This window comes from Cetorhinus maximus, chromosome 2 (assembly GCF_964194155.1).
Source record: "Cetorhinus maximus chromosome 2, sCetMax3.hap1.1, whole genome shotgun sequence".
NCBI classification, from domain to species: Eukaryota; Metazoa; Chordata; class Chondrichthyes; order Lamniformes; family Cetorhinidae; genus Cetorhinus; species Cetorhinus maximus.
In genome coordinates, this window is record NC_135880.1 from 224,037,345 (window position 1) to 224,064,040 (window position 26,696).

The 26,696-nt window shown below is 45.2% G+C and overlaps 1 protein-coding gene across 3 annotated transcripts in view; it reads right to left on the minus strand.

The window, feature by feature from the left end:
- The window catches only part of LOC144671341 (uncharacterized), a 318,999-nt gene that overhangs the window by 117,235 nt on the left and 175,068 nt on the right, over positions 1-26,696 (minus strand). For all 3 annotated transcript variants that reach the window (XR_013573914.1, XR_013573913.1, XM_078533193.1), the window contains one exon: positions 81-204. The gene's annotated coding sequence lies outside the window, so the exon portion shown is untranslated. The remainder of the gene's footprint in view (positions 1-80; positions 205-26,696) is intronic.

A 26,696-nucleotide genomic window follows, 5' to 3' on the forward strand; every position in this document is an offset into this window, starting at 1 on the left:
GCTCGCCTTGTTCTCTTTCTCTACCCCAAGGGAAGCAAAATCACCAACTAACAAAAAGAAAATTAAAATAGGAAACTCACAGTGATGACGATCCTGTTGGAAACAATTCCTCTGCCATTGATGAATTCTAAACTCTGGATTTTTTTTTCTGTAATTTCTGTGGAGTTTCCTTTTTATTTCTCCTGGAAAAGCTCCATTGTTTTCCTGTGTAGTTTAAAACAGATGAGGAAAAACTATTAGACAATGACATTGCTGCTATTTGGCTACAGAGGAATATGATTAAACGTATTCCAGTTGCTAAATCAGGCAGAACTTTGAGTCACGCATGTACATCGGGTTACCAACTCTGATTGGACATATTCCTGGAGGTTTCATCACATGACCTCCTGCAATGAACCATCCCACCCACACAGTTCCCCCATTGGTCGCCCATCCTCGTGGGACCCCACTTCTCACGGCCAATTGGAAAGCAAACAGATGTTTGGTTACCTGACTGGATGATTTATGACTGTCAGTCAAACATGTTCAATGCTTTTATAACCACGGAAGAAAACTTTTAAAAAGCACCATTTTTTTTTGGATGCCTCTGGGAATTTCCTCCAAGATGTTTGCTCGTGGCTGTGTCCAGGAGATTAATCTTTAATCCTTGGGGAATCCAGGACAATCCTGGAGGGCTGGCAACCTTAAGGAGATAATTTTGGAAACACCAAGCAGCCATTTTGAGTCTGGATAGAAAACGGTGCTGATGATTTCATAGTCGCAAGTTGTTCCTCCCCATGTCTGATTCAGACTCATTTTCATCCCTCCCTGCCTTCTTCTTGAGCTTTTTGTGCTCACTGGTAAGCACACCCTTTCCAGCGGAGTATGCCAGCTAGTGAGAAGAAGTGGAAAACCCGGTCGATCAATGTCTTCTTCAGCCTAGCAGCAGTGGGAGTTGACTGCAGCAACCCTCACCCTCACTTCAGCTAAGATCTGCAACCTCATCACAGAGCAGGAATTAAACCTGGAGTCGCCCTGGTCCCAATTGAACAGTCAGTGGGCATGTCAGCTTAGCCACTGCGAAATATAAGAATTCCTGTCAATACAATGATAGAAGGATGACATTTGGCCCATCGAGTTTGCACTGGCTCTTTCAAAGGGTAATCCAGTTGGTCCCACCAGATTTAGACAGTTAGCCAAAGAACCAGAGATGACATGAGGAAAAACTTTTTTTTTTCACGCAATCGCTGGTTCAGATTTGGAATGCACTACCTGATAGGGCAGAGGATACAGATTCAGTAGTAATTTTCAAAAAGGAATTAAATACTCCAATTGCAGGAAGATGGGGAAGAGCCATGGGAATATAGTTGCCACCTCAGATTGGATATAGTCCAGGAGGTTCCATCACCTGATCTCCTGCCTCAATACACTCTGCTCCCAAATTCAAGCCAATGGTCCATCCTCCAGGTGTTAATGCCTTCCCATGGCCAATTAGAATGAACATATGAACAAGGAGCAGCAGTAGGCCATTCAGCCCCTCGAGCCTGCTTCACCATTTAATATGATCATGGCTGATCTGATAGTAACCTGCAATCTGTATCCCACCTACCCCCAATAACCCATCATCCCCTTGCTTACCAAGAATCTAACCTTCTCTGCCTTAAAAATATTCAAAGGCTCTGCTTCCACTACTTTTTCAGGAAGAGAGAGCTCAAACCCTCTGAGTGAAAAAATTTCGCCTCATCTCTGTTTTAATTGGGCAACCCCTTATTTTTAAACAGTGCCCCCTAGTTCTAGGGAAGACTTTTGTGGTTCGATTGGACTAATCTTGACCATTCATGAAACAACCTTTCTCTTCACCTTTTTTTAAACTAATAAATCAAAGTGTTTAAAGAAAAGGCAAAACAAAACATAATCTTGTTTAATTTTCTCCTGGGTTTTGCTCCCAGCAGTGGTCTGGAGATCAATCTTCGACTCATGGAGATTCCAGGGCAATCCTGGAGGGTTGACAACCCCAACCCAAAGCATTGAAACATTTATGTTAATTATGAGGAAAGACTAGAGGGATAACTTTATGAACTTGTGGTTTCAACATGGAGCTTTTCCAGACAGGATTCTCAGTGTGTACTCCTGCTGGGTGAAGCCGCACAGCTAAAAGGTAAAGTCATAAAATGCCCTTTCTGATGTGTGTGTGTGTAAGCCGCTGGAACATAGGGAAACATAGTCAATTATTCTTATTTTTATAGCTGGCAATTTAGCCAGATAAATCTCAACCCTATACAAAAACGATCTTCCTTCAGGACTGGCAAACAACTCAGTTGTGATGTTCGCTTTTAATTCACCAAAACTCTGACCACACAGGCAACAACAGGTGCTTTTTGGAACTTTGGGCGCTTGCCTCTCGCCGCCTAGCTCCGAGTTTCTTTGGAGTTGAATAAAGGCTCGTGGTGCGAGTTGAAGAGTTTATTACCCACTGTCAACATTGCAAGAATCCCCCTGGGATATCAAACATCGATCAACGGCCAAGAGACATTTAAGTGCTTCCTCTTCCTAAATACCACTGTTCCACCGTTTAGAAAAATATACACAGACATATAAAAACTTGCTTTCAATTTCTGTATGTATATATAAATATAAAACCTTCCCCAGCTATTCAACCACAGTGTATTTGCACAAGATTGGTTTGCAAGGCTTTATTTATGTACTTGAAGAGTAACAAGAGTGTTTCAGACACATCTTACATGAAAGGATTGTGAAAGTCTCAGCCTGGCTTTGAGTGAATTAGTGGACCCTGGCTAGAAGTTCTTCAGAATTTCTCTCTCTCCCTTTTTTCTCTCTTGTCTTCCTTTCTCTCTCTTTCTGGGATTTTGACTTTTCCTTTGTTGATGAAGAGTCTGAGTGATTGGAAATTCCTAAAGCTTCCAATACCGTGCAAATTCTTTAATTGGAAGAATTTTGGAGACTCTCCTGTCCTCTCAGGTGCAGGGTGAGGAAAAGAAATCCAACTGATTCAATCTGCACCTTTCTCTTTCATAAAATCTTGACAAAGATCATTGAAAAAAAGATTGGGGGAGAGCAGGAGATATTTATTTTACACAGCGGGTTGTTTGGAATGCGCTGCTGAAAAGGTGCTGGAAGCAGATTCAATAGTAACTTTCAAAAGGGAGTTGGATGAATACTTGAAACATGCAGGGCTATGGGGAAAGCAGCCAAGATTGGGATTAATTGGATAACCCTTTCAAAGAACAGGCACAGACATAATGGGCCGAAAGGCCTCCTTCTGTGCCCCATGCTATTTGATGATTCTTTGGATCTGCGATATCATAAGGTTTTAAACAATAAGTAGCTGGGCCACACGGTTCAGGAACATCCAGTGTTTTGTATCCAGTCAATGCTGAGTTAACTGAGTTTCAGTTGCAGAGGGTGGTAAGACTGAAGGTTCAACATCTCTGCATTAGGGAAGGGGGGAAACTAATTCTGTCAGGCTTCTCACTCCTGATGACTATCCTATGAGAGTGCTGGATTATGCGAACACGCGTGAATGTTGGACGTGACACAGGATTCTGGTCCAGCTATAAAGCTTATCCTGGGAAGAGGAAAAAATTGGTGGAAAACATAGCGAAGGGAAACAAAATAAATTGTTACCTTGGCAATGTGTAAACGAACATGAATCACTAGATGCCAACTTGTCACACTAACCTATGATAATGAGTTCTGTGGTTTTTGACCCTATCCCTGTGCAGATGTTTACCTTTTGTAAGTTTTAGCAAAAACCTTTCTGCTTAACCTCAGTGCTTTGTAAGTGCACCATGTGATTATGGTCCTAGCTTTGATCCTTGTCCTGCATTAAATTAGCTGATTTCAGTGGAGATATTTGTAGTGCTGTAATAATTGGCCAGCATTCCGCCCAGGGTCCTGGCCAATATTTATCCCTCAACCAACATCACTAAAAATGATGATCTGGTTATTTAACACATTGGTGTTTTTGGGAGCTTGCTGGGTACAAATTGGCTGCTGTGTTTCCTACATTACAACAGTAAATACACTTCAAAAGTACTTCATTGGCTGACCTACTGAGATTGTGAAAGGTGCTATACAAATGCAAGTCATTCTTCTTTAAAACAGCAGATGAAAGAATTTCATCTTGAACATGTCAATGTGTTTGTTACTAATTATAGAACAATACAGCACAGAAGGAGGCCATTTGGCCAGTCATTCCTGTGCTGACTCTTTGAAAGAGCTATCCAATTTATCCCAAAAGCCCCTTCAATGTTTTTTCCTTTTCAAAATTCTATCCAATACCCTTTTGGATGAGCTTTCCCTGTTCTTTCAGACAGTCCATTCAAGCTCATAACAACTCACTGGGTAAAACCAATTCTCCTCACCTCTCCCCTCCTGGATTTTTCAACTATTCTCAATTTAGTGAAATTGTCCTTTCTAAGCAGCCGCATTGAGTATTGTGGAATCATTCAGCGAGCTATGACCTGTAGGGATTTTATTTTTCTGGCCCATTTCTCTTGTGTTTACTGGGATAATTGCGGACAGATGGAGCAGTCTGCTGTCTTATGGATGAAGTTCAGAAAATGAAAACACAAGTCCTAGCCACAGGGAAACTCAGCAGGATGGAAGAGGACAACTGGAAGCTTGTTACAAATCCAGCCATCCTTCAAGGATGATCTGTTCTTCCAATTAAAAAGAAAGGACAAGGCAGGCGGAGAGATTCAATCAGAGAACTCCAGTAATCAGGCAGGACTGACCTTACATGGGCTATCCTTGAGGTGGTGCTGGGAGAGAGAACAGGCTAAGGAAGGGGTTCAAGGAGAGAGTTTTTTTGTTCATTGCTGACACTGCACTCCCTACAGAGAATGACAGTTGCTATGAATTTAAAACCAATGACCTGTCACATTCAACTCCTAACAACTATTTGCATTCATCTAGTACATTTAACATAGTAAAATTTCCCAACAAGCCTCAGAGGAACATTATCAAACAAAATTTGACACAGGGTCACATAAGGAACCATTCATAATAAAGGTATTCAAAATTATGAGTGGTCTTGATAGAGTAAGTAGGGAGAAACTGTTTCCTCTGGCATGTGCGTCAGTAACTAGAGGTCATAGATTTAAAATAATTGGAAAAAGAACCAGAGGGAAAATGAGGATAAATTATTTCGCAGAGAGGGTTGTTATGATCTGGAATGCATGATCTGAAAGGATGGTGGAATCAGATTTCATAAGAACTTTCAAAGATTGTTGGACATGTAGTGAAAGTGAATACTTTGCAGGATTACGTTGAGAAAGTTGGGTTATGGGACTAAATTGGATAGCTCTTTCAAAAAGTCTGCATAGACAAAACGGGCCAAATAGCTTCCTGTGCTGTTACATTCTGTGATTTCCTATGATACCAGGACAGGTGACCAAAAGCTTGGTCAGAGAAGTGGTTTTAAGAAGCACTTTAAAGGATGAGCAAGAGGTAGAGTTGGAGCGGTTTGGGGAGGGAATTCTGGAGCTTAGCACCTAGACGGCTGCCAGTGGTGGAGTGATGAAAATCGTGGATCTGCGGGGGCACTGCGAATATCATGGAGAGGCTGGATAAATGACAATAGTGGCCACACAGGTAGTAACATTGCGTACAGTAGGTGCGCTATCGATTTGAACTATTGTGCCCTACAGAAAAGAGAAACAACTTGCCACAAAATACCGTTAACCTGGCACTATTTCTTTTGACAAAGGCAGTGGCTTATTAAGTTGTTAAGCTTGTCTACAATCAGAAACAGGATTACAGGATTGGCAACACAAAATGAACATGGGGCAAATAGGGGCAACTCTGGTTGTACGTATTCTTGATGGTTTCATCACATGACCCCTCTGGCCACCAGTGGCTTCTTCCTCGTAAGCTCATGCCATTGGCTGCCCGATACATCCACCCCCCCCATGGTGCCCCAAGACAATTGGAAGGCGAACAGGTTCTTAATTAACCAATTGGTTGACTCTTGACTGTCAATCAAACAGCCATTTCTTAATATCATTTCCAATGACTGAGAAACCGAAAACGAAATGAAAAATATCACATATACCCTTGTATTTTTATTTAAACATGATTTTGATTTTTGTCCAGGGATTTGCTGGCAATGGTATCCTGGAGATTAATCCCATACAAGCCACACACCATCCTGACTTGGAACTATATTGTCTTTCCTTCACTGTCACTGAATCAAAATCCTGGAACTCTCTAGCTAACAGCACAGTTTGTGTACCTACGTCAGATGGACTGCAGTGGTTCAAGAAGGCGGCTTGAGGGCACCTTCATGAAGGCAAGAGGAATGGGTAATAAATGCTCACCTAGCCAGCGACACCCACATCCTGTGAACAAACAAATAAATAAATAATCGTTGTTTGGTAGTACAGAACTTGAGCATTGCTGAAAAAAGACATTTTGCCAAAGCTTTTCATCTTACACTAATCAGAACAATCAGAGGAATACCAATGTCAGGGGAAGCAACAACTTTATACTGTATGGGAAGAGAGTGCTGATTGGTTGGCAAGTGGACACTGATTGGCAGAGACGTTGCCATGGAGAATGGAGCAGTTAATGGTGACTGACAGTTAACCACCAAGCATGGTTTGAAATTTTAAACCAGGCAGCTTGACTCTGACTGGTCAAGGCATTGCCCTGAGGAATGAGCAAATGGCTGTCACTTATTTTGTTTATCTGAAACAGGTGCAATGTGTGTACATGTTCTTTCTGTCTGCAAAGAACAGAGCCCCGTGTATTAATATATGTAGCTTCCAGTACATGTAAATGCACTACACTGCGAGACCAACTGACAATCTTAGATTGGTTGTCAGTGTAATTTTTAGCACACTGAGGATTATTTACCAAATGGTGTCCAATCACGTTTGTTTTGAGTTTTGCAAGCACGGGCTGGTTGGGTGTGGTCTGTACCTTGCCCGTATCATCATATCAAGCGGATTGTGTTAAACAGCACGTTCCTTCCACTGTTCGCAATGGGCAAAGTTGGGATTTATTAAATGATGGGTCTTTTTCAGGTTGGCAAGATGTAACAAGTGGTGTGCCACAGGGATCAGTGCTGGCACATCAACTGTTTACAATTTATATAAATGACTTGGATGAAGGGATGGATAGGATGCCAAATTTGCTGGTGACACAAAGATTGGCAGGACAGTAAATTGTGAAGAGTCATAGAGTCATAGAGGTCTACAGCACAGAAAAAGACCCTTCGGCCCATTGAGTCTGCGCTGGTCAAACAAGTATCTAACTATTCTAATCCCATTTTCCAGCACTAGGCCCATAGCCTTGTGTGCCATGGCATCGCAAGTGCACATCCAAATACTTCTTAAATGTTATGAGGGTTTCTGCCTCTATCATCCTTTCAGGCAGTGAGGTCCAGATTCCCACCACCCTCTGGGTGAAAAAATTCTTCCACACATCCCCTCTAAACCTCCTGCCCCTTACCTTAAATCTATGCCCCCTGGTTATTGAACCCTCCACCAAGGGGAAATGTTCCTTCCTGTCTACCCTATCTATGCCCCTCATAATTTTATACATCTCAATCATATCCCCCTCCTCAATCTCCTCTGCTCCAGGGAAAATAACCCCTGTTTATCCAATCTCTCCTCATAACTAAAACTCTCCAGCCATAAGGACATAAGGAAGCTACAAAAAGATATAGATAGGTTAAGTGAGTGGGCAAAGATCTGGCAAATGGAGTATAGCGTCGGAAAATGTGAAATTGTCTATTTTTGCAGGAAGAATAAAAGAGACACATATTATCTAAATGGTGAGAGATTGCAGAGCTCTGATGTGGAGAGGGGTCTTGGTGTCCTAGTGCAAGAATCACAAAAGGCTAGTATGCAGATACAGCAAGTAATTAGGAAAGCTAATAGAACGTTATCATTTATTACGAGGGGAATTGAATACAAAAGTAGGGAGGTTATGCTTCAGTTATACAGGGCACTAATGAGACCACATTTGGAGTACTGTGTACAGTACTGGTCACCTTATTTAAGGAAGGATGTAAATGCATTGGAAGCAGTTCAGAGAAGGTTTACTAGACTAATACCAGGAATGGGTGGGTTGTCTTACGAGGAAAGACTGGACAGGCTAGGCTTGTATCCATTGGAGTTTAGAAAAGTAAGGCATGACTTTATTGAAACATATAAGATCCTGAGGAGTCTTGACAGGATGGAGGTGGAGAGGAAATTTCCTCTTGTGGGGGAATCTAGAACTAGGGGTCACTGTTTAAAAATAAGGGGTCACCCAATTAAAACAGAGATGAGGCAAAATGATTTCACTCAGAGGGTTGTGAGTCACTGGAACTCTCTCCCTGAAAAGGTGGTGGAAGCAGAGTCTTTGAACATTGTTAAGGCAGAGGTGGATAGATTCTTGGTAAACAAGGGGGTGATAGGTTATCAGGGGTAGGTCTGATGCAGATTTCAGGATGCTATCAGACCAGCCATGATCTTATTAAATGGTGGAACAGGCTCGAGGGGCTGAATGGCCTCCTCCTGCTCTTTGTTCATATGAAGGGATTAGGCTGTGTTTACGTAGACAAATTGTTTCATCTGGATGAATTGTGGAGAACAAGAGGGTAACAATCTCAAGTGATGTAAGGCCAGATCTATGTTAGATCTTGGGCAGTTCTTCTTTTCCTAGGGAATGAATGCTGATCCATTAAACTCATTCGAGCAAAAACCAGGCCTGTTTCTGGCTGGGATGGAGATCACTTTGTACAAGAGGGAGATACCTGGTAATGTTCGTCAGGCTCAAAGGGGTCTCCTGGACCAGTCTTGATCACCAGAGGGGGACAGAGAGGAAGTTCTCAGATCATTGTTCATTTTGCTTCACCCAGGCTAAGACATGACTGAGTGAGGGTGGAGGGAGGGGGAGGGGGCTGTATATCTTGAGTTGCACATAGATTCAGCATTGTAAGGGACAGAGTGGGTGATCCTGTCCATCATTTTTGTATGTTCAGATGAGCATGATGCGTTCTGCATCCTTTGCATGCTGCTGGCACCTGAATTTCCATCTCCCTAAACTTGGCACAATCCCAGGAAAACTGCGCCATGAGTTAGGAGCAACATTTTATTATAACGATGCGCTGAAATCTCACTGCAGCACATTTTTTTATTCATTCATTGGATGTGGGCATCACTAGCTAGGCCAGCATTTATTGCCCATCCCTATTTGCCCTTGAGAAGGTGGTGGTGAGATGCCTTCTTGGACCGCTGCAGTCCATGTGGTGTAGGTACACCCACTGTGCTGTTAGGGAGGGAGTTCCTGGATTTTGACCCAGCGACAGTGAAGCAACGGTGATAAGGTTCCAAGTCAGGATAGTGTTTGGCTTGGAGGGGAACATGTAGGTGGTGGTGTTCCCATGTGTCTGCTGCCCTTGTCCTTCTAGGTGGTAGAGGTTTGGAAGGTGCTGTCAAAGGAGCCTTGGTGAATTTCTGCAGTGCATCTTGTGGACGGTATACACTGCTGCCGCTGTGCTTTGGTGATGGAGGGAGTGAATATCTGTGGATGTGGTGCCAATCAAGCAGGCTGCTTTGTCCTGAACAGTGTCAAGTTTCTTGAGTGTTGTGGGAGCTGCACTCATCCAAGCAAGTGGGGAGCATTCCATCACACTCCTGACTTCTGCCTTGTAGATGGTGGACAGGCTTTGGGGAGTCAGGAGGTGAGTTACTCGCCACAGGATTCCTAGCCTCTGATCTGCTATTGTAGCCACAGTATGTATATGGCTAGTCCAGTTCAGTTTCTGGTCAATGGTAACCTCCAGGGTGTTGATAGTGGGGAATTCAGTGATGGTAATGCCAGGGGGGGCGAGGGTTAGATTCTCCCTTGTTGGGGATGGTCATTGCCTGGCGCATTGTGTGGCGCAAAATGTTACTTGCCACTTGTCACCCCAATCCTGGATATTGTCCAGGTCTTGCTGCATTTGGACATGGACTGCTTCAGTATCTGAGGAGTTGTGAATGATGCTGAACATTGTGCAATCATCAGCAAACACCCCCACTTCTGACCTCATGATGGAAGGAAGGTCATTGATGAAGCAGCTGAAGATGGTTAGGCCTAGGACACTACCCTGAGGAACTCTTGCAGTGATGTCCTGGAGCTGAGATGACTGACCTCCAACAACCACAACCATCTCCCTTTCTGCTAAGTATGACTCCAACCAGCGGAGAGTTTTTCCCCTGATTCCCATTGACTCTAGTTTTACTAGGGCTCCTTGATGCCACACTCTGTCAAATGCTGCCTTGGTGTCAAGGGCAGTCACTCTCACCTCAACTTGCAAATTCAGCTCTTTTGTCCATGTTTGAGCCAAGGCTGTAATGAGGTCAGGAGCTGAGTGGCCCTGGTGGAACCCAAACTGGGCATCAGTGAGCAGATTATTGCTAAGCAAGTGCCCCTTGCTAGCACTGTTGCTGACCCCTTCCATCACTTTACTAATAATTTAGAGTGGACTGATGGGGCAGTAATTGGCTGGGTTGGATTTTTCCTGCTTTTTGTGTACAGGACATACTGGGAAAATTTTCCACATTGCTGGGTAGATGCCAGTGTTGTAGCTGTACTGGAACAGCTTGGCTAGGGGCATGGCAAGTTCTGGAGCACAAGTCTTCAGTACTATTGCCGGAATATTGTCAGGGCCCATAGCCTTTGCGTTATCCACTGGCTTCAGCTGTTTCATGATATCACTTGGAGTGAATCGAATTGGCTAAAAACTGGCATCTGTGATGCTGGGGACCTCCGGAGAAGGCCAAGATAGATCATTCGCTTGGCACTTCTGGCTGAAGATTGTTGCAAATGCTTCAGCCTTATCTTACGCACTGATGTGCTGGGCTCCTCCATCATTGAGGATGGGGATATTTGTAGAGCCTCCTCCTCCAGTAAGTTGTTTAATTGTCCACCACCATTCACGACTGAATGTAGCAGGACTGCAGAGCTTAAGTCTCATCCGTTGGTTGTGGAATCGCCTAGCTCTATCACTTGCTGCCTATGCTGTTTGGCACGCAAGTAGTCCTGTGTTATAGCTTCACCAGGTTGACATCTCATTTTTAGGTATGCCTGGTGCTGCTCCTGGCATGCCCTCCTGCACTGTTAATTGAACCAGGGTTGATCCCCTGGCTTGATGGTAATGGTAGGGTGGGGGTTATGCCAGGCCATGAGGTTACAGATTGTGTTCGAGTACAATTCTGCTGGTGCTGATGGCCCACAGTGCCTCATGGTTACCCAGTTTTGAGTTGCTAGATCTGTTCGAAATCTATCCCAATAAGCACCAAGATCATGCCACACAACATGATGGAGAGTACCCTCAATGTGAAGACAGGACTTTGTCTCCACAGGGACTGTGTGATGGTCATTCCTAATAATGCTGTCATGGACAGATGCATCTGCGATAGGCAGGTTGGTGAGGATGAAGCCAAGTGCGTTTTTCCCTCTTGTTGGTTCCCTCACCACCTGCCACAGACTCAGTCTAGCAGCTATGTCCTTTAGGACTCGGCCAGCTCAGTCAGTAGTGGTGCTACCGAGCCACTCTTGGTGATGGACATTGAAGTCCCCCACCCAGAGTACATTCTAAGCCCTTGCTGCCCTCAGTGCTTCCTTCAAGTGGTGTTCAACATGGAGGAGCACTGATTCATCAGCTGAGGGAGGGTGGTACATGGTAATCAGCAGAAGATTTCCTTGCCCATGTTTGACCTGATGCCATGAGACATCATGGGGTCCAATGTTTAGGACTCCTGAGGCCAGGGAAACTCCCTCCCGACTGTATACCACTGTGCCACCACCTCTGCTGGGTCTGTCCTGCCGGTGGGACAGGACATACCCAGGAATGGTGATGGTGGTGTCTGGGACATTATCTGGAAGGTATGATTCTGTGAGTATGACTATGTCAGGCTGTTGCTTGACTAGTCTGAGAGACAACTCTCCCAATTTTGGCACCAGCCCCAGATGTTAGTTAGAAGGACTTTGCAGGAATTAGTATGAGGACACCCTGCCCCCTGTCCCACTATTCCCTAACCCCTCGAGTAGATTCCAGCCTGTAACTCATTTCCAGGTTTCTGTTATTCTATATTTAAATCACCCGAACTTTAGCCATTTGGTTACCTGATGTCACTGTCATGCGGTGTTTACATTGGTCTAACATGCAGATGAACAAACAATGCAATACCTTGGATGGTAGATACGATGTTTATGCTTATGAAGGGTAGCTGTATTTACATTGAATTATCCAACGATAATCATTAAAAACACATTGAAATCCCAAAGTCTCCTCTATTCCACGTATTCCATTAAGTGTCCTAACTAGTCACCTTTCCTTCCATGATACCCATTCTTCTGCTCTGTCTCATTAATTCAAAGGACATCAAAATTTGGGATTCCTCATGTCTGCCTCACCTCATCGCCTCATCAACCTACAGGCCTTTAAAACCCAAACTTGCTGTCTCTAATCATTAACTTTTTATTTATCTTATCTCACCTTTAGCTCTACAGCACTTTTCAACCTGGGTGATGTCTTGCATAACGCTCTTCAACTCTTTATTCTGGTTTCTTATTTCAAATAAAACAAATTCAAATGGGAACATGCATGCGCCCACATGCCACATATTATTTGGAAATGCACAGACGTGCACATGCCAGACACATACACCAGTCCCCAGAAATGGACACAACACAGAAACACACACACTAAAAAATGCACAAACACACATGCCACACCTGTCCACAATGGCAACTTATATTTATACAGCATTTTTAACATAATAAAATGTCCCAAGGTGCTTCACAAGGGTATTGTAAAACAAAACATGACACTGAACCAGATATGGAGATAAGACTGAGGTGCACACGCACACCAGGCACACTGTGCAGTACACATGTCACGCATACCAAATATATATATATATATATACACACACACATGAAAATACATGCTTGCACACCACTCACATCCACACATGCAAATTAATGGACACACACATACTCACATGAACAGATTACACACACACACACACACTTCCATGGACTTTTGCTTTCTGGCCAATTACTCTGACAAGGATTTTATTTTTACATAAATCTTTGCTTCTCTTTTTAACATAATCTAAATCAATAGTCTTAGTATTTTTAAATCTTTCTCCCTTCTTCCTTTTGCATTTCACCTTTGACTCTTTGTTCGTCTAATTCATACTGCTATGGACCTTCCTCGCTGAAATGAACCTTCACCATCAAAGCCCACAGGACAGTTTATTCAGCTTTAATGTAATAACCATTTGCTCCCATTGTAGCTGAGAAACAGGAGCTGCCAGAACCCTCTCCTTCTCAACAACAACTTGCATTTATACAGCACCTTTAATGTGGTAAAGGTGTTTTGCAGGAGTGTAAAACCAACAAAAGTTGACACTGAGCTAAATAAGGAGATATTAGGACAGGATTGAGATATAAAAGGAGGAACTTAAAGGAGGAAAGTGAAGCAGAAAGGGAATTCCAGAACTTCAGGCCCAGGAAGTTGAAGGAATGGCTGCCAATGGTGTAGCAATGAAAACTGGTAAGGCCAGAACTGGAAGGTATCACAGAAGTTGGAGGGCTGGGAAAGGTTACAGAGATATAGGGAGGGGAGAAACCACGGATGGATTTAAAACAAGGGTGAGAATTTTATAATTGAGATGTTGCTGGACAGAGAGCCAATGTAGCCAGTGAGGAAATGGGCACAGCTGTTTCTGCATCACTGAGAGATACAGACAGAGAAAAACAGAATCAAATAAGCAATGAGATTGTGCAGGATCAGAAAGGGCCATTGTGATCGATCTGGCTCATGCAGCAGATTTCAATCTTGTGATGGAATCCGTGGATTCAAAGCTTGCATTTTGTGAGACAAGCCCTAATTGAAAAGGAAAACTGAAAAGAAAAAATGAAAAAGGAAACTGAAAAGAAGAAACTGAGAAATGAAACTGACTCTTCTAGTTTCTAAGGAAACTAAAACTGAAACTGAGTTTGGAAACCAAAACTTCTGGGGGGTCTACAACTAGTTGAAACCATATGAAAAGGACACAGAGCCATCTGAGTTCAGATGATGATGATGATGATCCCAGTGCTGCAGTACATGCAGGCTAAAGAAGAAGGAGGCTAGATCCAAATGCTGAGAATATGCAAATATACAGTTGCTGCAGCTGTTTCGATTAATTGAAGATAATATTGCTGGATCTATGTCATAAGCAGAGTTGAGGAGGTTCTGCAAATCTGTGTCATTTTTGATGTGGAACTCAGGTTGGTCATGCGCTATTATTGGCTGGGATCAGGCTAAATTCTAGGAGATGAGGAGCTGAAATTCTTCATAAGGAAGACAGTGTTTTGAAGGATTTTGTTACTAAGATTGATAACATATATGCTGAGTAGACTGCCAAGCCAATTTGTAAGATCTGTCTTAGTTGTATCTGCCATTTAATGTGTAATTTATAATTTATATAATATGGTTAACAAACATAATACTTAGTCTCTGTGTTGTTAGACTCTTGTATAGTAAAAATTATTTTCTTATAAACCGTGGAATCTTGTGACTTCATTCTTTCAGTAAATAACTGGGATTTCGGATTTCTACTTTTATTTTAAAGAGAGTTACCGGCCTAACAGAGATCATAACAACCTCTTTTTTTAAAACATGTCCCCCAACCATATGACGTAACTATGTCTGTACTGCGAATTTGCTTGTGTAGAGCTTGACTCCATATCTCCCTGTTGACAATGTTTGTGAATATGTCAAACAGTGTATGAAGATTCCCTTCAACAACAGCCATTAGGATTTTGAAATCCTCGGTAAGAGGCTTCTTTGTTCCAGTATAAACATTTTAAATTTCCAAAGTCTTTCCTCATAACTAAATCCCTTAGATGTAGAATTGTCAATTCTAGTTGGATGAATTCCTGGAGATTCCATGACATGATTTTCCACCTCCAATTGCAACACGCAGTTAAACAGACCTTTCCCTTCACACCCCCCGCCCTCACCAACCCCCCACCCCATCTCCAAAAGACTAAGCTGTTTTTTTTATTTTATTTAGTTTTTCTTAATGAATTAGTAGCACTCTCTTCTCTGAATAACAAGGTTTCTGAGCCTCATGTCCCACTCTAGGGCTTCAGCAAAAAAAAAAAAAATCAAGGCTGACATTTCAGTACCGTACTGTGGCAGTGCTACACTGGCGGCGGTACAGTCTTGTGAATGAAACATTAAACCAAGGGAGGATGTAAAAGATCCCATGACACCATTTCAAGGGGCAAATGAATCATCCCCAGCATCCTAGCCAATATCTATCCCTCAATCAACATCACAAAAAACAGATTATCAGGTCATGATCATATTACAGTTAATGGGATCATGCTGTGTCAACTTGGCTATTGCATTTCCTACAATACAACAGTGGCTACACTTCAAAAACACTTCATTGGCTGTAAAGCATTTTGAGATGTCTGATGCCCGTGAAAGACACAATATAAATGCAAGTCTTTTTTCCTATGTTTTTTTCTCCCAAGTTCTCACAAGTGTCCTGAAAATTATTTTTTTTAATTCTTGGAGACTCCAGGGCAACTCTGAAGAGTTGGCAGCCCTACTTAAATCCTATTCACAGTTTACCTGAGAACTAAACCCCACAGTAGTATGGGGAAGCTCCAGTCCTGTCCATAGGGCAGGAGGAAGATTAGTGTCTATTTTCCAATGCAGTTCACAAGCTAATGATCAAGTGCAGTAGCTGTGATTGATTTTTAAAAAAAAAATATTAATTCGCAGGATTCTGGCAAGGCCAATATTTACTGCCTATCTTCAATTGTCCTTGGGAAGGTGGTGGTGAACCACCTTCTTAGACTACTGCAGTCTGTGTGGTGTAGGTACACCCACAGGCTGTTAGGGAGCATGTTTGACCCAATGACAGTGGAGGAACAGTGATATAGTTCCAAGTCAAGGTGGTGTATGACTTGCAGGGGAGCTTGCAGTTGGTAATGTTCCCATACATTTGCTGCCCTTCTCCTTCTAAGTAAAGGAGGATGCAGGTTTGGGAGTTACTGTTGTGGGCTACTGCTGTCTCTGCATTCCTCCAGCTCTGGCTTCCCCAATTTTTATCATTCCACCACCGATGCTCTGAATCCAACTTATATCATTCTAACTGGTGCTGCAATCGAGGGCAGGTGGCATAGCGGGTCAATGGTGGCAAAACAGGTAAATGTGCTGCCACTCATGGAGGGTGCAGTCATGCAATGCTTACAATAGGTGAGGTGAGAATGACTGCCCTTGGCATCAAGGCCGTATTTGACCGAGTGTGGCATCAAGGAGCCCTAGCAAAACTGGAGTCAATGGGGATCAGGGGGGAAACTCTCCACTGGATGGAGTCATATCTAGCACAGAGGAAGGCGGTTGTGGTTATTGGAGGTCAGTCATCTCAGCTCCAGGACATCAGCGCAGGAGTTCCTCAGGATAGTGTCCTTGGCCCAACCATCTTCAGCTGCTTCATCAATGACCTTCCTTCCAACCTAAGGTCAGAAGTGGGATGTTCATTGATGATTGTGCAATGTTCAGCACCATTTGCAACTCCTCAGATACTGAAGTAGTCCATGTCCAAATGCAGCAAGACCTGGACAATATCCAGGCTTGGGCTGACAAGTGGCAAGTAACATTCACGTCACACAAATGCTAGGCAATGACCATCTCCATCATGAGAGAATCTAATCATCTCCCCATCATTACCACCGCTGAATCCCCCACTATCAACATCTTAGGGGTTAACATTGACCAAAAACTGAACTGGACTAGCCATATAAATACTGTGACTACAAGAGAAGGTCAGAGGCTAGGAATCCTGCGGTGAGTAACTTACCTCCTGACTCCCCAAAGCCTATTTACCCTCCACAAGGTACAAGTCAGGAGTGTGTTGGAATACCCTTCACTTACCTGGATGAGTACAGCTCCCACAACACTCAAGAAGCTTGACACCATCCAGGACAAAGCAGCCCGCTTGATTGGCACCACATCCACAAACACTCACTCCCTCCACCACCGACGTACAGTAGCAGCAGTGTGTACCATCTACAAGATGCACTGCAGGAACTCATCAATGCTCCTTAGACAGCACCTTCCAAACCCACAACCTCGACCACCTAGAAGAACAAAGAGAGCAGTCGCATGGGAACACCACCACCTGCAAATTCCCCTCTAAGCCACACACCATCCTGACTTGGAAATATATCACCGTTCCTTCACTGTCGCTGGGTCAAAATCCTGGAACTCCCTTCCTAACAGCACTGTGGGTGTACCTACACCACACAGACTGCAGCGGTTTAAGAAGGAAGCTCACCACCACCTTCTCAGGGGTAATTAGGGATGGGCAATAAAATTACTGGCCCAGTGAGCGATGCCCACATCCCATGAAAGAAGAAAAAAATACAGGACTAGCAAATCAGAGCCAAGTCATGAAACTGAATTCAGTGAATCTATCATTTGTATTGTCAACCCTCCAGGATTGCCCTGGCGTCTCCAGGAATTGAAAATTCATCTCCAGGACACTGCTGGGAGCAAAACCCCAGAGAGAAAAATTAGAAGGGCAATAATTTTTTTTAAAAATTTAAACATTTTCCTATAAGAGTTATAAAAATATGGGGGAACAAACCTGTTTCACTGACACTCACGATCGACCCAGTTGGTTAACAAATAGTTTGTTCGTTTTCCAATTGGCCGTGGGAAAGCAATGCGCCTGGAGGATATACCGATGCAAGAGTGTGTGGGAGTGACACAAACCGAGGTGGATGGTCATGTGATGAAACTTCAAGGACTATGACCAGAGTTGCCAACCGTATCTGCAATAGTTCAGTTGGTTGACTAACATTCTTCGGCTGCCACCCCTTCTCAATGTGGTTGACAGATGGCTCCAATCTCACACTACTGGGTTGATTGTTAATTTCCTTCACTGCCTACCAAGCCACACGGTTGTAAAAACCATCACCACATCAAGAAGAGGAACCACTTCCCCATCCAGTAAAAGCTGCCTTGCCAGCATAATATTCCCAAACCTTGAGAGAATGTAAAAATATATATAGCGCTGAGCCATAGGAGGTCTCAGCTATGACCACTGGACAGTGCTGTTTTGTTAGTTTAGCTGAAGCAGTTAAAGCCATAAATAAATCTGGTTGGAATTCAAGTGTTATTTCAATATCGGGGAGCATGGGCTCTCAAACACAGTGAGATTGTAGCAGCCCTTCCCCACCTCCTCCCAGATCCAGAGCGAAATGCAGTCCCGCTAAACACTTGCTACAGGATTCTGTGGCAACGTTTCAGCATCTTGGGTGGCTCCCTGAGGATGAGGAAAATCTGAACTGGGTGCACTTTGTCAAAGACTCTATTTATTTATTTAAATGGATTTCTTAAAGTCAGTGAACAGAGATGAACTTCACAGAAGCCACAAGTTGAACCATGCTTTTTCAACTATTTCAGAGCCAGTTTCAGAGACTGATGAGGGTTCCAAAATGAGGTGCCTTTCTAAAGTTTTCCATTCTCAGCTTATGAGTGACCAGATTCCATAACTTTAAATTTTAAGAATGAAACCCATTACTCCCATTACAAACAAGCCAAACACTTCTTCATACACCAACCATCCCTGCGAGTGGACCTGAAGCTGCCCAGCAACACAATATAGTTTGTGAGCTCTTCCCATGCTTTAGTTAAAAAAATGGGAAAGACTTTATATTTATATACCACCTTTCACAACCTCAGGAGGACCCAATGTGCTTTACAGCCAACTGAGTATTTTTTGAAGTGGATCACTGTTCTAATGTAGGAAACACAGCAGCCAATTTGTGCACAGCAAGCTCCCACAACCAGCAATGTGAAGATGGCCAGATTATCTGCTTTAGTGATGTTGGTTAAGGGATGCACTTGTCCGGGTCACCAGGGAGAACTACCCTGCTCTTGAACCATAAATAATAAATAATAAAGAAGAAACTTACATTTATATAGCACCTTTCACAGCTTCAGGATATCCTAAAATGCCTTGCCGGAAATGAAATATTTTCTGGAAATCAATCACTTTGTAATGGAGCACACGTGGCAGCCAATTCATGCACAGCAAGCTCCCACAAACAATAATGAGATAAGTGAGCAGTTAAATTGGTTCTGCTTGAGGGATGAATGTTGGCCAGGCCTCCTGCCAACAGTGCTGGGGGAGCAGATACAAAATAGCAAGTACGAAGTTGAGAGGGTGGGCTTCCTGAAATTGCCATTATGAAACTCGAACCTCAGTTACCTGCTGCAGGTGAGTTACAGGCCGAGAAAAGGATTTCCACTGCAGCTCGTCACATGCATGAGACAGTGGAAATGAGCAAACAGTGAGCACACACTGCTCCTCCATTAGAAAAGGCTTTAATTCACCATTCAACAAAATACTTTGGCACTTTCTGTTTTTAAACCAGAATCAAACACCTGTTTTTTTCTCGGTAATGTTCTGTCACTGATTCCAGAGCTGACAACTACTGGGATCATTCATGTGTACTACTCCATCTCTCACACACAAATCATCCACACACAATGGAGGTCAATTTACTTTGGATGATACAAAGTCATGAAAATGAAAATTGTGAGGGATGTGTAATGTGCGGCTGATACAATGTTGCCTGTTGTACAATATAACCCAACCCAGCCAATTACCGCTCCATCTGTGTACTCTAGATCGTCAGGTGGAAGGCATTGCCAACAGTGCTATCAAATGACACTTACCCAGCAATAACCTGCTCTCTGTCGCTCAGTTTGGGTTCCGCCAGGACAACTCAGCTCCTGACCTCATTACAGCCTTGATTCAAACATGGAAAAAAGAGCTGAACTCCCGAGGTGAGGTAACTGCCCTTGACATCTAGGCAGCATTTGACAGGGTGGGGCATCAAGGAGCCCTAGCAAAACTAGGGTGAATGGGAATCAGGACGAAAACTCTCAGCCGGTTGGAGTCATACCCAGCACAAAGGAAGGTGGTTGTGGTTGCTGGAGGTCAATTATCTTGGGATATCCTCAGGGTCGTGTCCTCGGCCCAACCATCTTCAGCTGCTTCATCAATGACCTTCCTTCCATCGTAAGGTCAGAAATGGGATGTTCACTGATGATTGCACAATGTTCAGCACCATTTGTGACTCCTCAGATACTGAAGCAGCCCATGCCTATATGCAGGACAGTATTCAGGCTTGGGCTGACAAGCGGCAAGTAACATTCACACCACAGAAGTGCCAGGCAATGACCATCTCTAACAAGAGAGAATCCAACCATCTTCCCTTGACATTCAATGGCATTACCATCACTGAATCCCCCACTATCAACATCCTGGGGGTTACCATTGACCAGAAATTGAACTGGACTAGCCAAATAAATACTGTGGCTACAAGAGCAGGTCAGAGGTTGGAATTTTGGGGAGAGTAACTCATCTCCTGACTCCCCAAAGCCTGTCCACAAGGCACAAGTCAGGAGCCTGATGGAATACGCCCTACTTGCCTGGATGAGTGCAGCTCCAACAATATTCAAGAAGCTTGACACCATCCAGGGCAAAGTAGCCTGCTTGATTGGCACCACATCCACAAACATTCCCTCCCTCCACCACCGACACAAGTGGCAGCAGTGTGTACCGTCTACAAGATACACTGCATCAACTCACTAAGGCTCCTTTGACACCACTTTCCAAATCTGCAACCTCTAGGACGAAGGCAGCAGACACAAGGGAACACCACCACCTGCAAGATCCCCTCGAAGTCACACACCATCCTGACTTGGAAATATATCGCCATTGCTACAACACATGGACTGCAGCGGTTCAAGAAGGCAGCTCACCACCACCTTCTCAAAGGTAATTACAGATGGCCAATAAATGCTGGTCTAGCCAGCGACACCCACATCCTATGAATGAATGATAAAAGAAGATCAAATATTAAAAATACACCCCATTCTCCCCAAATGTACATCCTTTACTGTACCCCAAACAAACACCCTTCCCTATCCCCCCAAACTCACACCGTTCCCTATCCCCCCAAACACACACCCTTCCCTATCCCCCTAAACACACATCCTTCCCTATCCCCCCAAACACACACCCTTCACTATCCCCCCAAACACACACCCTTCCCTATCCCACCCAAACACACACCCTTCACTATCCCCCCAAACACACACCTGCACTAATCCCCCCAAACACCCCCCATTCCCTAAGCTCCCAAACACACACCCTTTGCTATCCCCCAACACACATATTGCTCCTACATATAATGTTCCCCTTCCCACACACATGATTATTCTTCACACATGCTCAAAATCCTGACCTCTCCCACGTGCACATATTTCTCCACTGACATGTGACCACATACATTTCCCCTCCCAGCCACATGCACCACCCGCTGTCAGACATATGATTCCTCTTTTCCTACTCACACAATTGTCCTTCATATACCCACAATTTCCCCCCTCTCACACACAATTTTGCCCTCTCTTTATAAACATCCACAATCCCCTGCTCTCAGGCACACACATCTGCTCTGTCAAAGATGTGTGTACACATTCAAACCTCCCCCCCACACGCATAATATTTTCTGAACACACATGCACCACATTCTCGACCTTGCATACACACGCAGAAATGAGACTGAAATGAGAGTGTATTTGTGTGAACAAAAGGCAGTTATTGTAGCTATAACTCAGATTATGTTTTAAAACACAGTTGCATGTTTATTTTATAGTGAGGCCCTTCTATTTAACTTTCTTACCAGATCTGCACCAGCAGCAAATTTTAAACACTGCACCAGCCGGGATGGCTGACAGGATCAGTTTACCCACGTTTAGTAAACATTCTCTGGCATTTTACCAACTTTGCATCCAAACCAGTGGGACCACCAACCTACTACAAATAAGGTACCTTAAAGCCGCTTCCTGTGCTTTTATTTTATGCGCTGCTAAGGACAAACAGCAATTTACAAATCAGACTCTAAAAGTCATTGATTACGATTGAAGATAAAATTTAAAAATCACCAGCTGAAAACAACAACTTGCATTTTATACATCGCCTTTAACATGTTCAAACATCGCAGGGTTTTTACAGAAATGTTATCAGTCAAAATATGGCACTGAGTCACACGGGGATAGGTGCTGGCATAGATGACCAAAAACTTGGAAATCTAAAAGCAGAGAGGTAGAGAGGTAGAGAGGTGGAGAGGTTTGGGGAGGGAAATCTAGAGTTTAGGACCTAGACAGCTGAAGGCACGGCCGCCAAATGGTGGAGCAATTAAAATTGGCGATGCTCAAGAGAACAGAATCAGAGGGGCGTAGATATCTCAGCGGATTGTAAGGCAGTAGGGGATTGTTTTTTTTTTATTTATTCATGGGACGCGAGCATCACTGGCTGGGCCAGCATTTATTGCCCATTCCCAATTGCCCTTGAGAAGGTGGTGGTGTGCTGCCTTCTTGAACCGCTGCAGTCCCTGTGGTGTAGGTACACCCACAGTGCTGTTAGGGAGGGAGTTCCAGGATTTTGAGCCAGCGGCAGTGAAGGAACGGCGATATATTTCCAAGTCAGGATGGTGAGCGACTTGGAGAGGAATTTGCAAATGGTGCTGTTCCAAAGTGCTGGCTGCCCTCATCCTTCTAGATGAGGTGTTAGAGGCCACAGGTTCAGGGGTATGTCAGAGAAGCCTTGGAGAGTTGCTGCAGTGTATCTTGAAGATGGTTCACACTGCATTCTCAGCACATTGGTAGTGGAAGGAGTGAATATTTAGTGGATGGGTCACCAATGAAGTGGGCACCTTTATCCTGAATGGTGTTGAGCTTCGAGTGTTGTTGGAGCTGCACTCATCCAGGCAAGTGGGGAGTATTCCATCACACTCCTGACTTGTGCCTTGTAGATGGTGAACAGGCTTTGGGGAGTCAGGAAGTGAGTTACACACCACACGATTCCCAGCCTCTGACCTACTCTTGTAGCCACCATATTTATGTGGCTGATCCAGTTAAGTTTCTGATCAATGGTGACTCCTCACACTTCTGTACCCCACCCCAGGATGTGATGTTGGGGATTCAGTGATGGATGTCAAGGGGAAATGATTAAATTCTCTCTTGCGGGAGATGGCTATTGCCTAGCACTTGTCTGGCATGACTGTTACTTGCCATCTGTAAGCCTGAATGTTGTCCGGGTTTTGCTACATTCGGGCAAGGACTGCTTCAGCATCTGAGAAGTTGTGAATGGGACTGAACGCTGTGCAATCATTATCTGGATTACTAGCCCAATAACATAACCACTGAGAAAGGGAAGGGCAAGGCCATAGAGGGATTTTAAAACAGGGATGAGAATTTTAAAATGAAGGTGTTGCCAGACTGGGAACCAGTGTCACCCAGCGAACACAGGAAGGATGGGTGAGCTGAACTTAGAGCAAATATGGACATGGGCAGCAGAGTTTTGGATGGCTCCATTTATGTAGGGGGGAAGATGTGAGGCTGGCCAGGAGAGTACTGGGATAGCCACTTCTACAGATAACAAAGGTATAGATGAGAGTTTCAGCAGCGGATGAGCTGAGAGCGAGTTTGAAGTTGGTGCTTTGTTACAGAGGTGGATGTAGGCAGTCTTGGTGATTGCAGTCAGAAGCTCGTCTGAATGCCAAATACGGTCAAAATCCCCAAACTGTTTTTAAACTGCACACTAATCCATACCACAAAAAGAACAAGAGGAGGCCATTCAGCATCTCCAGTCCATACTGCCATTCAATTGGACCGTGGCTTACCTCTACCTTAACTCCAGCTACCCACCTTGGTTCTGTAACCCTTCATCCACCGGCTGAGCAAACATTTCTCAGTTTGGAGATTTTCAATGACCTCCTCCTCCTCCCTCAGCCCCAACAGTTCTTTAGGGGAAGGGGCTTCGTGTCAGTTTCATCGCAAAATCCATATTCTTCACTTTCCCGATCACCTGATGCCCCTTTACTCTCCCTCCCCCTTCCTCTCACTCTCCCTCACACAACATAGGTGTGAACATTAATTACATTCTTGAGAAGAAAAATGCATTTTTCAAATTTTATTTCGCCACCACAATAAATCTGGCAGCACAAGCAGAAATTTGAGGTGTAAATGCTTTGCGCTTTTCTCTATGGATGCAAACTGGATTTCAAATGACAGCCGTCTTTGGAGGTCGAGTTTCTGCATGATTTCTACCCAGACAACAGCAGAATCTCAGTAGAATTGAACAAAATGGCATGAAGTGATAGAATATTAATATTGTGTCCATAACGCTTTTTGTGTATATGCGATATTTTACCCTGGGTTAAAAGTCTTCCGCTGCAGTAATCCCCCTCCCCCCACCCCGCTTCCCCCCCACCCTGCTTTCCCCCTCACCCCACCCCGCTTTCCCCCTTCACCCCCACCCCGCTTCCCCTTCCCCCACCCCGCTTCCCCCTTCCCCCCACCCCACTTCCCACTCGCCCTATCCCGCTTCCCCTCGCCCACCCCGCTCCCCTCGCCCCCACCCCGCTTTCCCCTCGCCCCCACCCCGCTTCCCCTTCCCCCCACCCCACTTCCCGCTCTCCCCACCCCGCTTTCCCCCTCACCCCCACCCCCGCTTCCCCCTTCCTCCCACCCCACTTCCCCTCGCTCCCACCCCACTTTCCCCCTCCTCCCTGCTTTCCCCCTCCCCCTGCTTTCCCCTCCCCCCTCCCCCTGCTTCCCCCTCCCCCCTTCCCCCTCCCCCCTGCTTCCCCCTCCCCACTGCATCCCCCTACCCCCTGCTTGCCCCTTCCCCCCTGTTTCCCCCTTCCCCCTGCTTTCCCCTTCCCCCATGTTTCCCCCCTCCCCCCTGCTTTCCCCCTCCCCCCTTCTTTCCCCTTCCCCCCTCCCCCCGCTTTCCCCCTTCCCTTGCAGCCTTTGACCCATGTCCGTTTTGACAGTTGCCCTGAATAGACTCTCACTGTCACTGTAGACACAAGGACCCCATTCCATTTGGATTCCATTCTAGTCGTGGTAAAGTGGCAAGCCCGTCGGACAAGAAGTCAACAGAATCTCCTATAGAACTCCTAAATTGGAAACGCATAGTTATCATAGCAATGCGGGATGATGGCATTGCAGCTTCTTTCTTTGTTGGCACACATATAAACACACGTATGTACATGCATACATATTACATAAATACCACTCCCTCTCTCCCCTCTCCACAGCGAGCATGGCATTGGAGAGTCACAAGGGAGAAATGCCAAGAACAGGAGACAAAAAATGTTGACCTAGGCTTTGACTGTGCAGGAGCTGAACTCTGAGCCCCCTCTCCCACTGTGCCACTTGCATTCCAGAGCAAGACTGCCCTCGCAAGGCTGGACAAAGGCAGTTCTCAAACAGTGACTTTGCTCTCTAAGATGCGAAGGGCTCTCACCTTTGCAGCGTTGGGGTTTTCATGCTGAACCTGTAAAGTTGTGCTGAGCACAACCCCAAAAAAACAATAACAAAAAAAAATTCCCTGATTGCTTCTGACAGCCTCAGGTCTTTGCAAAAATCATATTCAAAATTTACATACTCTTTTTTCCCTTTCTCTCTCTCTCTGTCGTTCTTCAAATGTTGTCTGAGAATTCTCGATTCATCTATGTTAGTTGCAAATCTTTTCAGCCCCATATTCAGTGCGATGTATTGTTTGGAGCAAGCACACATCTGGAATCCAGCAGCCTATGGCCGTTATCACAACTAAACAGTTAGCCAGCAATGGCTAAACAGCCGATAGCAGAACAGGGTGGAATTAATATACAGCACCTGGGTCAGAAAAACACCATGACTGGGCCGCCTTGACTCAAAACTTCCTTCAAACTAATTATGGGATGTCAGTATATTCAGACATGGGGAGGGGATGGGGAAGGAGAATGTGGGAATGGCGACTGAGAATGTGGGAATGGTGAGGGGAATGGGGAGGGAAAATGGGGGATTGGGGAGGGGGAATGAGGAGGGAGAATGAGGAGGGAGAATGGGGGAGAGACTGGGGGAGAGAGACTGGGGGAATGGGGGGAGAGACTGGGGGAATGGGGGGAGAGACTGGGGGAATGGGGGGAGAGACTGGGGGAATGGGGGGAGAGACTGGGGAATGGGGAGGGAGACTGGGGGATGGGGAGGGAGACTGGGGGTATGCGGGGGAGACTGGGGGAATGGGGGGGGAGACTGGGGGGAGAGACTGGGGGAATGGGGGGGGAGAGACTGGGGGAATAGGGGGGAGAGACTGGGGGAATGGGGAGAGAGTCTGGGGGAATGGGGAGAGACTGGGGGAATGGGGAGGGAGACTGGGGGAATGGGGGGGGAGAGACTGGGGGAATGGGGGGAGAGACTGGGGGAATGGGGGGAGACTGGGGGAATGGGGGGAGAGACTGGGGGAATGGGGGGAGAGACTGGGGGAATGGGGGGAGAGACTGGGGGAATGGGGGGGAGACTGGGGGAATGGGGGGAGAGACTGGGGGAATGGGGGGAGAGACTGGGGGAATGGGGGAGAGTGGAGGAATGGGGAGGGAGAATGGGGGGAGAGACTGGGGGAATGGGGGGGAGAGACTGGGGGAATGGGGGGAGAGAGACTGGGGGAATGGGGGGAGAGACTGGGGGAATGGGGGAGAGTGGAGGAATGGGGAGGGAGAATGGAGCAATGGGCAGAGAGACTGGGGAGAGAATGGGGCAATAGGGAGAGAGAATGGGGGGAAAGAATGGG